Source organism: Balaenoptera borealis, assembly GCF_965194805.1.
Source record: "Balaenoptera borealis genome assembly, chromosome: 12".
NCBI lineage: Eukaryota > Metazoa > Chordata > Mammalia > Artiodactyla > Balaenopteridae > Balaenoptera > Balaenoptera borealis.
In genome coordinates, this window is record NC_138869.1 from 44,579,150 (window position 1) to 44,593,727 (window position 14,578).

Here is a 14,578-nt window from a genome sequence, read left to right on the forward strand (position 1 = left end):
CCACGATAAGGCCTAGTAACCATCTGTCATCATACAAAGTTATTACAGTATTATTGACTACATTCTTTACACTGTACATTACATCCTTGTGACTTATTTATTCCCTCACCTATTTCCCCATCCCCCTCTCCTCTTAAAACCACCAGTTTCTTCTCTGTATCTATGAATCTGTTTTGTTTGTTTTGTTTTCTAGATTCTACATATAAGTAAGATCATATGGTATTTGTCTTTATCTGACTTATTTCACTTTAGCATAATACCCTCTAGGTCCATCCACGTTGTAACAAATGGCAGAATTTCCTTCTTTTTTTAATTTAATTTAATTTTTTTTTGGCCGCTCCGCACGGCCTGCAGGATCCCAGTTCCCTGACCAGGGATTGAACCCGTGCCCCCTACAGTGGAAGCTCGAAGTCTTAATCACTGGACTGCCAGGGAAGTCCCAGGATTTCCTTCTTTTTTATGCTGAGTAGGAGGAACCTGAAGGTCAGTGAAATTAATCAAGGGTGCACTGCTGGGAAGTGACTATTTCACTCAAGATGTCACACTTCAGACCAGCATTTCATATTTTCCACTGCTTTTGATGTTTATACAAACTGTACATTTTTTCTTAAGAAAAAAACATGAACTTAGTCACGTTATTCCCAAGTACACAGTTGCAATAATGTCACATATCCCTATATGATTTTCTTATTTATTTTACTTTTTTTTACAAAGTGTACAGAGAGAGGGACCTATGATATTTAATAGGGTATTTCTATAGGGTTTTTTTTCCCCCCCAGACCGGTATTTCTTATCTCTTAACCTTCCTATCTGTTTGTTCAAATATCTTTACCCAGGCAGAATCTTTATGCTTTTATTAATCCTTTAGGGAAAAATATTTTGAAATTTCTTTTTTAAAAAATCTATCCTTTGGACACAGTGCTTATTTTCTGGTTTCTCAGTGAAGTCTTCCTCGGTGCATTTCCCACGGGGCCCGGGAGAAGTGAATCCACGTGGGTCGAATGAGTGACGATGAATGAATGAATGGTTGGATCAACAGGGGTGTGAAGTGCTGTGATGGTGTGCGATGAGTGTCAAGTACAGTGAGAAATCTTTGGAGAGCTATTTTAACCTTTCTGCTCTAAGCCACACCGTGGTTACTGTGTAAGACCCAGGCACACCATGTGGCAGCTGTGTTTGGAGCACAGGATGCGTGTTGAGCAGGGTCCCAGCAGCGCATCAGGGCTGTGAGGGTAGGAGGAAGGAGGGGGCGCTGTTCTTTTTCTGATGCCAAACACAGAGCCCTCCACACTGGCTGTAATTATTTTAAAAGCAGAAGCCACTGCGGGCTCCAAGCCTGTGCCCTGGGGTCCACCATGGTGAGGAGGTCTGGGGAAAGAGGAGGAACCCGCAAAGGGAGTGGAAAAGGAGCAGTCAGGGAGGTAGGAGGATCACCAGGCGAGTGAGCCAAAGAACCGTGTCGAGGAGTGAGGGTCTGTGTGATGTGTTGCCGCGGCTGCTGCTGAACTGAGATGATGGCAGTGGGACCTGATGGTGGGTTAGCAACGTGGAGGTCGCTGGTGACCTTGAACGAGCAGGTCCATGGGGTTGGTGAGGTTGGAAGCGTGATTAGAGCAGGCTCAGGAGGGGGTAGGAGTGTGCTGGGAGCCCATTGCCTGGGGTTCTTTGTGTGGAGGCTGTGAGGCCCCATGTTTTGGGCCCCGTGGGTCTCCAGCACAGACATTTTGCAGTGTCTTGTGCGACCATGGCCAGCTGTTCTCACCAAACCCTTGGAAAGCCATTCTCAGGGCTGCGGCTCCTTCCTCCTGAGAGGGGCTGTCTTCTCCTCTTCTCCCAGCCCGATTCCAGCCACCTGCCCATCTCCTGTTCGCTCATCAAAGTCCGAACAGCCTTGCCCAGCCTCCCTGGGGGTCGGGCAGGTTGGGTGCGCCCTCCCATGGCCACACTGGTGCTGTGGTGCTTCTGGCTTCATGGGAAGTGTCTGTCCCTTCACTCCTCGGAGACCCTGGGTGGGTGTCCCATCGCCCACCTCTTCGGGGCCCTGTCAGCCTCAGCTGAGAGCTGGGCTCAGTCTATGCTTCCTGAAGGAATGGGTGAGCCCAGAGAGACCCTGTGACTACCCAGTCGAGGCCCCCCTTATTGCTTGAGGAAAAGTCTGGGCTCCCAGGGGAGGGAGGCAGACCCCTGCGCCAGTTCACACTGGGCGGACTTGGGTCTCTGAACTGGCCTGTAGATCTTGGGCGGTTAGGTGCTCAGACTTTCCTGGGCCGTCCAGCCCCGATAGATCCTTTCATCATGGTCTGATCCCTTCATCATCAGAGGCCCAAGTGGCAGTTACATTCAGCTGTGCAGTGAGTTGGCCGGGGCACCGGCCCATTGTGATGGGACTGGGCTGGCACAACCATGTGGGGCGAGGGACCGCTGGCAGGGAAATCAGAGCAGCCCTCTGCCACCAGCTCTGGCTTTCCGCTGGCGATATGATACATAAGAGGATTAGGGCTCAGAACTCAGGACAAGGGGCTTTTATTCTCAGCACTGCATTTTCATTGGCTTGCAAAGCCTTAGAAACAGGAAAAAAAGTTGAGAAGGGACCGCCAGATCTCTCACCTTCCAAGCCCTGTGTTTTGGGGAGCACAGGGAGCCCCAGCCCCACAAGTGGGATGGTTGACACCCAGCCCAGTCCAGGTCTGCCTGAGGTCGGATCTCCTGGGCCTGGGGACACATCCCCCCCTGCTGCAGAGGCCTGAGCCACCTGCGGGCTTCACAGGACTCCCAGGATCCTGGAGTGTCAGGATGGAAGGAAGCATACAGCCACGTGTTCCAGCCTCCATTGAAATTCCCATGGGGGAAACTGAGCCCCAGAGAGAGGCCATGACTTGCCCAGGGTCACTCATTGAGGGAGGGCCTGGGCTGGGCCTGGAGGGAGGAATGTGAAGGACAGGGGCGGCTGGGCCAGCCTGGGAGCCAGGCCTCGTCCTCCAGGACCGCACTGAGGCTGATTTCTTTCCACCATTGGTTGGGTTTGCCTGCTTTAGAATTTCTTAAAAACATAATCATAAAGTACGTACTCCTTTGGATAAGACTTCTTTCTCTCAGTATAATGATTTTGGATGTCAAATGGATCAGTACTTTGTTCCTTTTTATTGCTGAGTATATTCCACAACTTATCTATTCACCAACTGACGGACATTTGATTTATTCCCACTTTTTTGTCTATTACAAAGGAAGCTGTTATGAACATTCATGTACAAATTGTATTTTTATCAAAAAAATTTTATGATGGGGAGTATAGAGAATAATGTAGCAAACACACTCTTTAATCAAGTATAAACATCTTGCCGTATTTGCTTTTTTCTTTCAAGAAGAAAACACATATAGTTAAAGCCTCTGATATATGCTTCCTCTTCCTCCCTCCCCAGAGATAACCCCATTCAGACTCCAGTGTTTATTATTCTCATGTATGCGGTTGGCAGTTTTACTGGGTAGAGTCACTCATTCCATTCAACAAATACTGAGCACCTACTATGTGCAAAGCACTGGTCTAGGCACTGGGGGTACAGCAATGAACCTGACAGGAAAAAAATCCCTGTTCTTGGTGGGATGACATACTAGTATGGCGATATTAAATAATTAAATCTATACTGTGTCAGGCAGTGGTATATGCTGGGGAGAAGAATAAAGCAGAAAAGGGAGACAAGGAATGATAAGGTGGGGGAGTGGCTTGAAATTTTAAATAGGGTAGTCAGAGAAGGCCTCACTGAGAAAGTGTTCCAGTTTCTATGGCTGTGTAAGAAATAATTCAAAGCAAGTGGCTTCAACACAAGAATCATTTATTACCTCCCATGGTTTCTGTGGGTCAGGAATTTGGGAGCATCTCAGCTGGGTGGTTCTGACTTGGGGTGTCTCATGAGGTTTCAGTCAGAGGGGGGATGGGCTGGGATCACCACCTCAAAGGCTCCTTCACTCACATGTCTGGTGTCTGGCCTGGGTTAAGACCAAAAAGCTGGAGACTAGCCCAGCTGGGGCTCCCTGGGCATCTCCCTCTGTCTCTCTGTGGTCTTTCCACTTGGACTCTCCAGTAGAGCAACTCTAAGGCAGCCAGACTTTTTTTTTCTTTTAATTTATTTTTGGCTGCGTTGAGTCTTTGTTGCTGCGCGCAGGGCTTTCTCTAGTTGCAGCGAGCGGGGGCTACTCTTCATTGACGTGCCCAGGCTTCTCACCGCGGTGGCTTCCCTTGTTGCAGAGCACGGGCTCTAGGTGCGCGGGCTTCAGTAGTTGTGGCACACCCCCTCAGCCAGGTCTGCCTGAGGTACACCCACAGTCATTCTGGGATATCAGTAATTTTGGCAGGATTCTCTTTCACTAGCTCTTTCCCTGACCACACCTGGCTGTTAAGCTCCACTAATTGCAAGCTGATTGCGCCACTGTTTTCAATACTCCCCTGGGGTATAAATTGTTCCACAGACTAATCCAATTAAATTCGGGCTCCTTTGAAGGGATATCTCTTAAGGTCAGTGTCTGAGATTTGTTCTGACCCCAAGGTAGCTCTTCTTAGCTATATCTTTCCCTGGTTCTCTCTGGTAAACCAACCAACCTACCTACAGTTTTGCTTATACCTCTAGTGAACATACCAATCTCTTAATTGCTTTTCACTTACAACCTCCACTGTTTTTGAAAGCACCTCTAGGCTTGAACTTCTGTTGCAATTGAAGTCAATCCTTTTGGGAAGAACTTTGGGACTCCCTGCCTTCTCCTCACCCGGGGCAAAATCTCTGAGCTGTGGCTCTGGACAATGGCTGGGACAAGGCACACCTCCAGGAGCTGGTCACTCTGTGGAGGTGGGGAAGTAACTTCAACTCTTCTTGGCTTATCTGCACCTTATGAACCAGGTTGAGGACAATCAGGACCCTTGTATTCTCAGTGGCACTGCACCCAAGCTAGAGCCTCCGTCTCACCAGCGGAACCTGGGTGGGCTAAGGGAGCCACCACCTGAGTCGCACTCACCCAGAACTTAGCCTCAGCAACAGGTAACAGGATGAAAAATGCTGGCATCCTGTCCCTAGGGTGAAGATGGTTCTCCAACTGGGAGCTGCGGGGAGAGGAAGCCCTAGTGTTCTTGGCTGCACAGTCTGGAGTGGAGTTTCCATCTTGCTGAACTAGGACGGGAGGGGGTGGGAATGGGACTGGTTCAAATGCCATAGCTTTCATTTTTCTTACCCAGTAGATTTTTTGAATAAATGTTTCTTCATTTGCTGAATGCCCTTAGGACAATTTCCAGGGACTTTAAATGGCTGGGTTTCTTTTTATAATTGTCACCAGTTTGACTGGGGAGTGGGAATGCAGGGCTTCTCACATTGTTATGCCAGAGGTGGAAAACCGATGGACAATTAAGAGTGCCAGGATTTTGGTTTGGATATTGCAAGACGTCAAATCACCAGGTGACTGTCATAGGCAATGCAGTAACATTTATATTTTCTGCATCTCTGTAGTTCTTTCCTGTAAAAAGACTTTGAGGGTATGCAGAACAGAAAGCATAAGACAACACCCTCCGCCCCCGTTTTCACCCATTTTTTTGGTCTTCTCGCCCATCTTGGCACACAGTGCACTGGGTAAGACAGTGGAGCAGCAGCAGGTAGAACGCAGGGCCCAAGACTGGTGAGCACATGTGGCCAGGTGTCCCCCTCAGGCATCTCCTCTGAGAGCAACTAGACTGTGAGAAGGAAAAAAAGTTGATGGGCATATGAAGATGGTCTGGCTGAAAGAGCACAGGAACTGGGGCCTCGAACACCTCTGGCTGAAACTCATCCTGACCCCCTCCTCCTCCTCTTGTGCTGCCAGTGATGCCTCCCTCCTACTCTTAGCCCTTCACCTCCTCCCCCAGGGTCTTCTCACTTCTCCAGCCTGCACAGGTTTTGTTTTGTTTTAATTAATTTGTTTATTTATTTTTGGCTGCATTGGGTCTTCGTTGCTGCGCGCAAGCTTTCTCCAGTTGTGGCGAGCGGGGGCTACTCTTCATTGTGGTGCGCGGGCTTCTCCTTGCAGTGGCTTCTCTTGTTGCAGAGCACGGGCTCTAGATGCGTGGGCTCAGTAGCTGTGGCTCGTGGCTCTAGAGCAGAGGCTCAGTAGTTGTGGCGCACGGGCTTAGTTGCTCGGCGGCATGTGGGATCTTCCCGGCCCAGGGCTCGAACCCGTGTCCCCTGCATTGGCAGGTGGATTCCCAACCACTGCGCCACCAGGGAAGTCCCCTGCACCGGTTTTTAAGATTTCTCCCCTCCCCACCACACAGCTAGGCCCAGTTCAGCCCCTCCTGGCCTCCTGCCCCACCCCTTCTAATGCAGCCGGTGCTGTGGCTTCCGTGCCCCGTCTAAACTCCCAGCTCCTCGTCAGCACGGCACCAACGCCCCGCCGTCCTCCCTCCATGGTTGCAGCCCCTCACAGACTCTCCTCTGACATCAGCTCTGACTCCCCCTGTGTGCTCTTGCTCTCACCCCAAGCACAGTCTCATGTGCCCTGAAGCTCCTCCGACAAGAGGGGCAGGCTCAGCAGACCACTTGGGGCACGGGCAACCCACACTCCCGGGCAGACCCTCGGTCAGCAGGGAGGAAGCTGAAAGAAAAATAAGTGTTCCAGTCACCTGTCCTGCAGGGGCACCGTTCTGGGGGGCTCTCTGCATGCTCTTCCCAGACCCCAGCTCGACAACACACCTCCGCCCAGGCCTCTCCAACTTCTGTCTCCCTCTTTGCTCTGGGGTTCCCTTCCCAGTAAGTGACGTCATCTCAGCTCAGCCTTTTGGGGAGGCCAGGCTAAGAACTCTCCTCTCTCATCTTCTGCAACCTTCTCAAAAGCACACATCCTCCCGCTTTACCAGAACAACCACAGGTCCATGTCCCCTTCACTCATTCATTCATCACACTTATTTAGCACCTACTGTGTCACAGGCCCTCTTTTAGGTGCTTCGTTAATAAAGAGACAGAATCCCTGCCCTCACCCAGCTTACATTCTAGTGAGGAGAGGCACTGGGTAGCAAACTGAATTGTGAGTTAGACGATAAGTTCTACAGAGAAAAATAATGCAGGGTGGGAGGTGGGGAGTGCTAGGGGTCACACTAGCTGAAGCACATGCTCAGGTGGATTTCGGAGTCAATGCCTGTGAAAGAAATGGGGAGGAAACAGGACTGGGCAGAGGGAGAACCTAAACAGTGACACAAGTCCAACAAGACCCCGCTAGGGCGTTCTGGAGCAAGTATCCTCTGCCAGAGCGCGGCTCCCCAACCCCGGGGCGGAAACCACCGGGCCGCAGGCCCCAGGCCCCGCACTTCTCTCGGTCAGCAGACGAGGGCGCTCTGTGAAGCCTAGGTGGACTCTGGCCGAACTGGCAGCTGTAGGTTGTATGGCCATGGCTCCTGCCTGCAGATCCTTCTGGAAAGGGGGTCTGGGTGGTGTGACTCCATGTCTACTACATGGGACGTGCTCAGGGAAGGCCTCAGGGAGCAGAGCCTTGAAGGAGTTCGGGGAAGGAGCCCCGCAGACCCGTGGAGGAAGAGTCTTACACGCAGAGGGAACAAAAGCGCGAGGCTCTGAGTGTGGTTGCGTCGGAGGCCTCGAGAAGCAGCAGGGAGGCCAGTGGGCCTGGAGCGCGTGAGCAGCGGGCAAGGAGTCCAGAGCAGGAGCGGGCCAGCCCTGGGAGGCCAGGTGAGGACTCCGGCCTTTGAGCGGGAGTGAGCCATGGCGGGGTGACGGGTCAGGGCGGTGGGGACACTACTGGGGAACAGGAGAGCCCATGAAAAGTCCACTGCTGGGCTTCCGGATTGGGGAGGTAAGGACGCCACTGATCCCGGACCCTGGTCAAAGGCCTGCGAATCAACTGTGCAATGAACGCTCGGGGTTTGTTACCCGGCAGCTTTAGCCGGTGTCTGCTGCCCTCTGGTGGACATACTTGGGATTACCCAAGCCGGCTTTCAGCTTTGCTTTTCTACTTTTGCCTGCAGTCTGTGGGTTTTGCAGGTTCACCTACAACTTGGTGCTATAAAAACTGTTTTGTCACAGACGGTGGAGGTGTCAGGCACTTGGAGGAAACAGTTCATCAGCTTAGAGACAGGACGGCAAGGGGAAGCTATGATGTAGATGCAGCAGTGGCTGGAGCAGGGCTGGGGCAGGGCCATGTGGTGTTTTCTAGCAGCAACGGTCAGCAGCATCCAGAAGCAGGGAGGTGGGGCTGGAGGATGCACCCAGGGCAAGGAGCTGTACAGCAGGTGCTGTAGAGAGGAGAACAAGGTGAAGACACTGAGGGTGATTGCCAGAGAGCTCTGAAGTCCAGGGCACGGTCCCTGATGGGGAGGAAAGGGAATGCCGCTGGGAAGGCCCAGCTAATGGAAAGAAAATGGACACGTTGAAGACCTGTAGGTCAAAACGGATCTGGAGATCTGGTGGAGTGAGGGTGTGAGAAGACTGGACAAAGAGGGAGTGGCAGGAACCATGGAGCCACTGGAAGCATTGCTGATGTTGGAACCCAGGAGCCTGCACTCCGGCTGCTGCTGCAACTCTCTACCACCGCCGCAGCCCACAGTCACCTGCTGCTGCTGCTGTCATAAGAGTCACCAGCAGCAGGAAAAAAATGGCTTCTTCCAGTTGGCAAAACAGTCTGGAGGATGTAGTTTTCAGGCTTCCAGCCCCTTCCATACAGAGGAGGGCACTGCAGCCCAGGGGCAATACCAGCTTCTTAACTGCTATGTAAAAACCCCCTTCTTCCTTTTGTTCCTCCAGTTCCTTCCAACACCCTTTGACCCAATTTCCTGCATCAGATCCTTCTGCGTTGGAATTTTCTATATTTGCATTGGTCTGTCCAACACGTGCATACACTATGACTAAGGGCAAATCCAGGTATTTGAGGACCTGAGGCTTATTCAATGGGGGAGAGTAATTCTCTTTAAGAAAAGGAATACAGGGACTTCTCTGGTGGTCCAGTGGTTAAGAATCCACCTTCCAATGCAGGCAACGCGGGTTCGAGCCGTGGTCAGGGAACTAAGATCCCACGTGCCACGGGGCAACTAAGCCCGTGCACCACAGCTACTGAGCCTGCAAGCCCACGTGCTACAACTAGAGAGAAGCCCGTGTGCCGCAACGAAATATGCCACAACGACAGATGCCTCAACGAAAGATCCCACGTGCCGCAACTAGGACCTGACACAGCCAAAAATAAATAAATAAATATTAAAAAAAAAAAAAAGAATATCACCAATTTGCAAACCCCTAAAAAAAAAAGAAAGAAAAGGAATACAACATTATGAATGAAAAATGAGCTTTATTAGCTTTATGGTAAATTCACCCTACATCCCCAACATACCCTAGATAAACTTGCACGTGTGTACCAAGAGACATGGTTGAGTATGTTCACAAGGGTCTTCATTGTAATAGAAAAAGCTATAACTAACCCATCACTATTGATAGGAAAATGGATAAATACATGAAAAGCCAATATTTTATATTAAAATGATACGGATTCTCCTCAAACTCGATCTAAAGATTCAATACAATACGGATCAAATTACAGCAAGGTTAAATGAAACATGCTACTTCGAAAAGTGATCTGGGGAATTTCCTGGCGGTCCAGTGGTTAGGACTCTGAGCTTCCACTGCCAGGGTTCCTGGTTCGATCCCTGGTTGGGGAACTAAGATCCCTGCAAGCCGCATAGCCAAAAATAAATGAAATGAAATGAAAAAAATAGGTGATCTGTGTCCCTTACTTTACCACAAACACAAAAATCAATTAAAGATGGATTAAAGGCTTAAATGTGAAAAAAAAACTTCACAACTTTTGGAGAAAATCTTCTATATCCTTATGACCTTTGGGGTAAGGAAGACTTTCTTAAAGAGATACAATAAAAGACAATTTTGCTAAATTTTGGGTCATCAAAAGATAATCCACAGACTTCCATTTCCATCCAAGTTAGAGTAACAAAGACTAGATTTACCTTCTTGCTTAAAACAACAACCCCTCCCCCAAAAAAGATGAAATATACAAATATATGCAACAACAACTTTAAAGACATTGGACATCAGGTAAAGAAGGACAGTGATCCATGAGAAAAGGGAAAATAACAAGATGAGCCCCCTGATTGTCCAAGCCCACTGCCTTGAGTTTCCACACAGGGAGGAGGAACTAAGGTGTAATTATCCCGGAGCTGAAAAGATGGAGCTGAGGGTCTGGAGAGACCAAGGCTGCCAGAGTTCATAGACATCAGACAGAGTACCAGAGAGGAGAGAGTTTCACAGAGAGAGAACCTAGAGATCTGCAGAGGGTCATCCTTCAGTATTCAGCATGTGAGGAAACTACCAGGGCTGGGGAAAGAAGCGTCAAAAAGAATAAGAGGACTGCCCAAACTAGGAATAGAAGGGAACTTCCTCAACCCAAACAAGGGCATCAGTGATAAACCCACAATTGGCATCAAACTCAATGGTGAAAGAATGGATGCTTTAAAAAAAAAAAAAGAAAGAATGGATGCTTTTCCACTAAGAGCAGGAACAAAACAAGGATGTCTGCCCTCGCCACTCCTATTCCACATTGAATTGGAAGCTCTACTTAACATTGAATTGGAAGCTCTACTTAGGGCAATTTGGCAATAAAATAAATATGAGGCATCCAGATTGGAAAGAAAGAAGTAAAATTATCTCTATTTGCAGATGACAAGATCTTATATGTAGACAATCCTAAGGAATCTACTGAAAAACTACTAGAACAGATAAGTTCAGCAAGGTTTCAGAATACAAGATGAATATACATAATCAACTGTGTTTTTATACACTTGCAGTGAACAACCTGAAAAATAAAATTAAGAAAAAATTTCTATTTGCAATTGCATAAAAAAGAATAAAATACATAGGAATAAATTAAACAAAAGTGTAAACCTTATACTCTGAAATCTGCAAAACATTGTTGAAGGAAATGAAAGAAGGTCTAAATAAATGTAAAAATATCCAATGTTCATGAATTGAAAAACTTAACATTGTTAAGATGGAAGTACTCTTCACATTCATCTACAGATTCAATATAATCCCTATCAGAATCCCAGATGACAGGGATTCTTACCTCACATCCTATACAAAAATTAACTCAAAATGGATCAATGACTTAACTGTATGAGCTAAAACTACAGAATTCTTAGAAGACAACATAAGGGTAAATCTTCATGACCTTGGATTTGGCAATGGATTCTTAGAAATGACACCAAAAGCACAAGCAAACAAACAAAACAGTAAATAAACTGGACTTCATTAAAACTATTGGGTTGGCCAAAAAGTTACTTCCATTTTTAAGTAAAAATAAAAGACATTTTTCATTTTCACCAAGAACTTTATTGAACAACGTTTTGTTCCACTACCTTCTGCCATTATTCAGGCAACTTCATAATTCATCTTCCCAAAACTTTTTACCTTTTTAAGCAAAGGACTGTTCCAGGTGCCTTTTACAGTCTTCCAGGGAATTGAAATTTTTTCTATTAAGAGAAGTTTGTAAAGACAGAATTAAATGGAAATCCGAAGGTGCAACGTCTGGTGAATGCGGCAGATGAATCAGAACTTCCCTGCCAAGCTGTAACAGTTTTTGCCTGGTCATCAGAGAAACATGCGGTCTTGCATTATCCTGATAGAAGATTATGCGTTTTCTGTTGACTAATTCCGGACGCTTTTCATCGAGTGCTGCATTCAGTTGGTCTAATTGGGAGCAGTACTTGTTGGAACTAATCGTTTGGTTTTCTGGAAGGAGCTCATGATAGAGGACTCCCTTCCATCCCACCACATACACAGCATCACCTTCTTTGGATAAAGACCGGCCTTTGGTGTAGTTGGTGGTGGTTCATTTTGCTTGCCCCACGATCTTTTCCATTCCACACAATTGTACAGTATCCACTTTTCATCACCCATCACAATCTGTTTTAAAAATGGAACGTTTTTATTACCTTTAAGTAGAGAATCACATGTGGAAATACAGTCAAGAAGGTTTTTTTCACTTGACTTATGTGGAACCAAAACATCAAAGTGGTGAACATAACCAAGCTGGTGCAAATGATTTTCAGCGCTTGACTTGGACATTTTGAGTATGTCGGCTATCTCCCACTTGGTGTAATGTTGATTGTTCTCAATTAATGTCTCGATTTGATCGCTATCAACTTCAACTGGTCTATCTGACTATGGAGCATTGTCCAGTGAGAAATCTCCAGCACAAAACTTCACAAACCACTTTTGACACATTCGATCAGTCACAACACCTTCTCCATATACTGCACAAATCTTTTTTTGCATTTCAGTTGTGTTTTTACCGTTCTTGAAATAATAAAGCATAATATGCCAAAATGTTGCCTTTTTTCCATATTCAATATTAAAATGGCTATACAAAAATTCACCAATTTTGATAAGTTTTTTTTTTAATGCACACTGATATGACAGCTGTCACAATACTATCTAACAAAATTGTTTTGAATGAGGTTAAAGACGACTACGCACTACTAGAGCCATCTTACAGAAAAAACCTAGCGAACTTTTTGACTACCACAATAAAAAAACTTTTTTGCTTTAAAGGACATCATCAAGAAGGGGGGGGGTGGAGTGAAAAGACAGCCCATAGTTGCAGAAAAATACACATAAATTTATTCCTTCAAAGTGAGTACACTCATACCTCAGAGATATTGTGGGTTCACTTCCAGACCACCACAATGAAGTATATGTCACAGTCAAGTGAGTCACATGAATTTTTTGCTTTTCCATGCATACAAAAGTTAAGTTTACACTACGTGACAGTATATTAAGTGTGAAATATCATTATGTCTTAAAAAACAGTGTACATACCTTAATTAAAAAGTACTTAATTGCTAAAAAATGCTAACCATCATCTGAGCCTTCAGTGAGTCATAGTAGTAATATCAAAGATCACTGATCACAGATCCTCATAACAAATATAATAATAATGAAAACGTTTAAAATATTGTGAGAATTACCACAATGTGACACAGAGACACAAAGTGAGCAAATGCTATTGGGAAAATAGTGCTGATGCCCCTGCTTGATGGAGGGTTGCCACAAAACTTCAATGTGTTAAAAACACAATATCTGCGAAGTACAGTAAAATGAGGTTTACCTGTACCTTCTATGTGCCTGCCACTGTTTTAGGAAATAAGAGCAAATAAAACAGACAAAAATCCCACCCTCCTACCTCCTAGCGTGAAGATTCCAATGAATAAGGAAACTAAGAAAAGAACAATTAGCTCAATCTGTAAACACCTGTCCTGCTATTCATTGACAACACAGATAAAGCCAGATTTAACAGGAAACAGTATTTCTCTCAAGGACGTGTGTCTGCTGGAGTCTCACGTAACACGTTACTTTGAGAGACTACTGCATTGTTACTGAAAAATTTATTCTCTAAAAACAAGACTTTACTGTTTGAAATCATATGTCAATTTGCTCCAGGAAACAAATACCAAAAACATACCGCTTGTTGAAAAGGTTGGATTAATTACTCATTGCTGTGAAAGACAATGCAAAAGAAAGAAACCATAGGGAGTGTTATTATGAGAGCAATAGAACAGAATTAAATATTTGAGGTTGTTAGGTGATTTGGAGGAAGGTTTGCATGGGATTGGATACTGTAACAAAGTGAGGTGAATTTTTTTAATTGAAGTATAGTTCAGTGACAAAGTTTCAAATGCATAGCAAAATGATTAAGTTATAAATATATATATGTTATTTTTCAAAATCTTCCATTATTCTATATTAAAGGATATTGAATATATTGTAGTATCCTGTGCCATATAGTAATTCCTTGTTTGTTATCTATTTTATATATAGTAGTGTGTATATGTTAGGTGTGGAGTGATACATAACTCTGGTTTTGATTGCATTTATTGATTATTACTGACATTGAGCAACTTTGGGTGCACTAGTCTTGGTTCAGCTATAGGAGGGCTCAACTGGATCTGGAGATTGTGGTCCCATCCAGAGAGTACCAAGCACTACAGGTCCAAGGGGAGCTCATTTGCTGGCACATCCTCCCCAGCTCCCATGGACCCACAAGAGTTCAGTGTGGGAACAAAGCCTGTTCAGGCCCCAGAGACTGACACCATGCCAGGTTACCAAGTACTGCAGGGAATATATTAAGCATTTATTTCTTTTTTTAATTTAATTTTTACTTTATATGAGTATAATTGATTTACACTATTGTGTTTGTTTTAGTTGTACAACAACCTGATACAGTTATACACATACAGTCATGCAAACTTTTGTGGATGCTTTTCCCATATAGGGTATATCAGAGTGTTGAGTAGAGTTACCTCTGCTGTACAGTAAGTCCTTGTGGATTATCTATTTTATACATGTTGCTCTGTATGAGTGAATCCCAACGTCCTAATTTACTCCTCCCCCCACACCTTTCCCCTTTGGTAACCAACAATTGTGTTGTAAGTCTGTCAGTCAGTTTCTCTTTTGTAAATTAGAACACTTGTGTCAGTTTCTCGATTCTATCTGTAAGTGATATCGTATGAGATTTGCCTTTCTCTGTCTGACTTACTTGACTTACTCTGATCACCTCT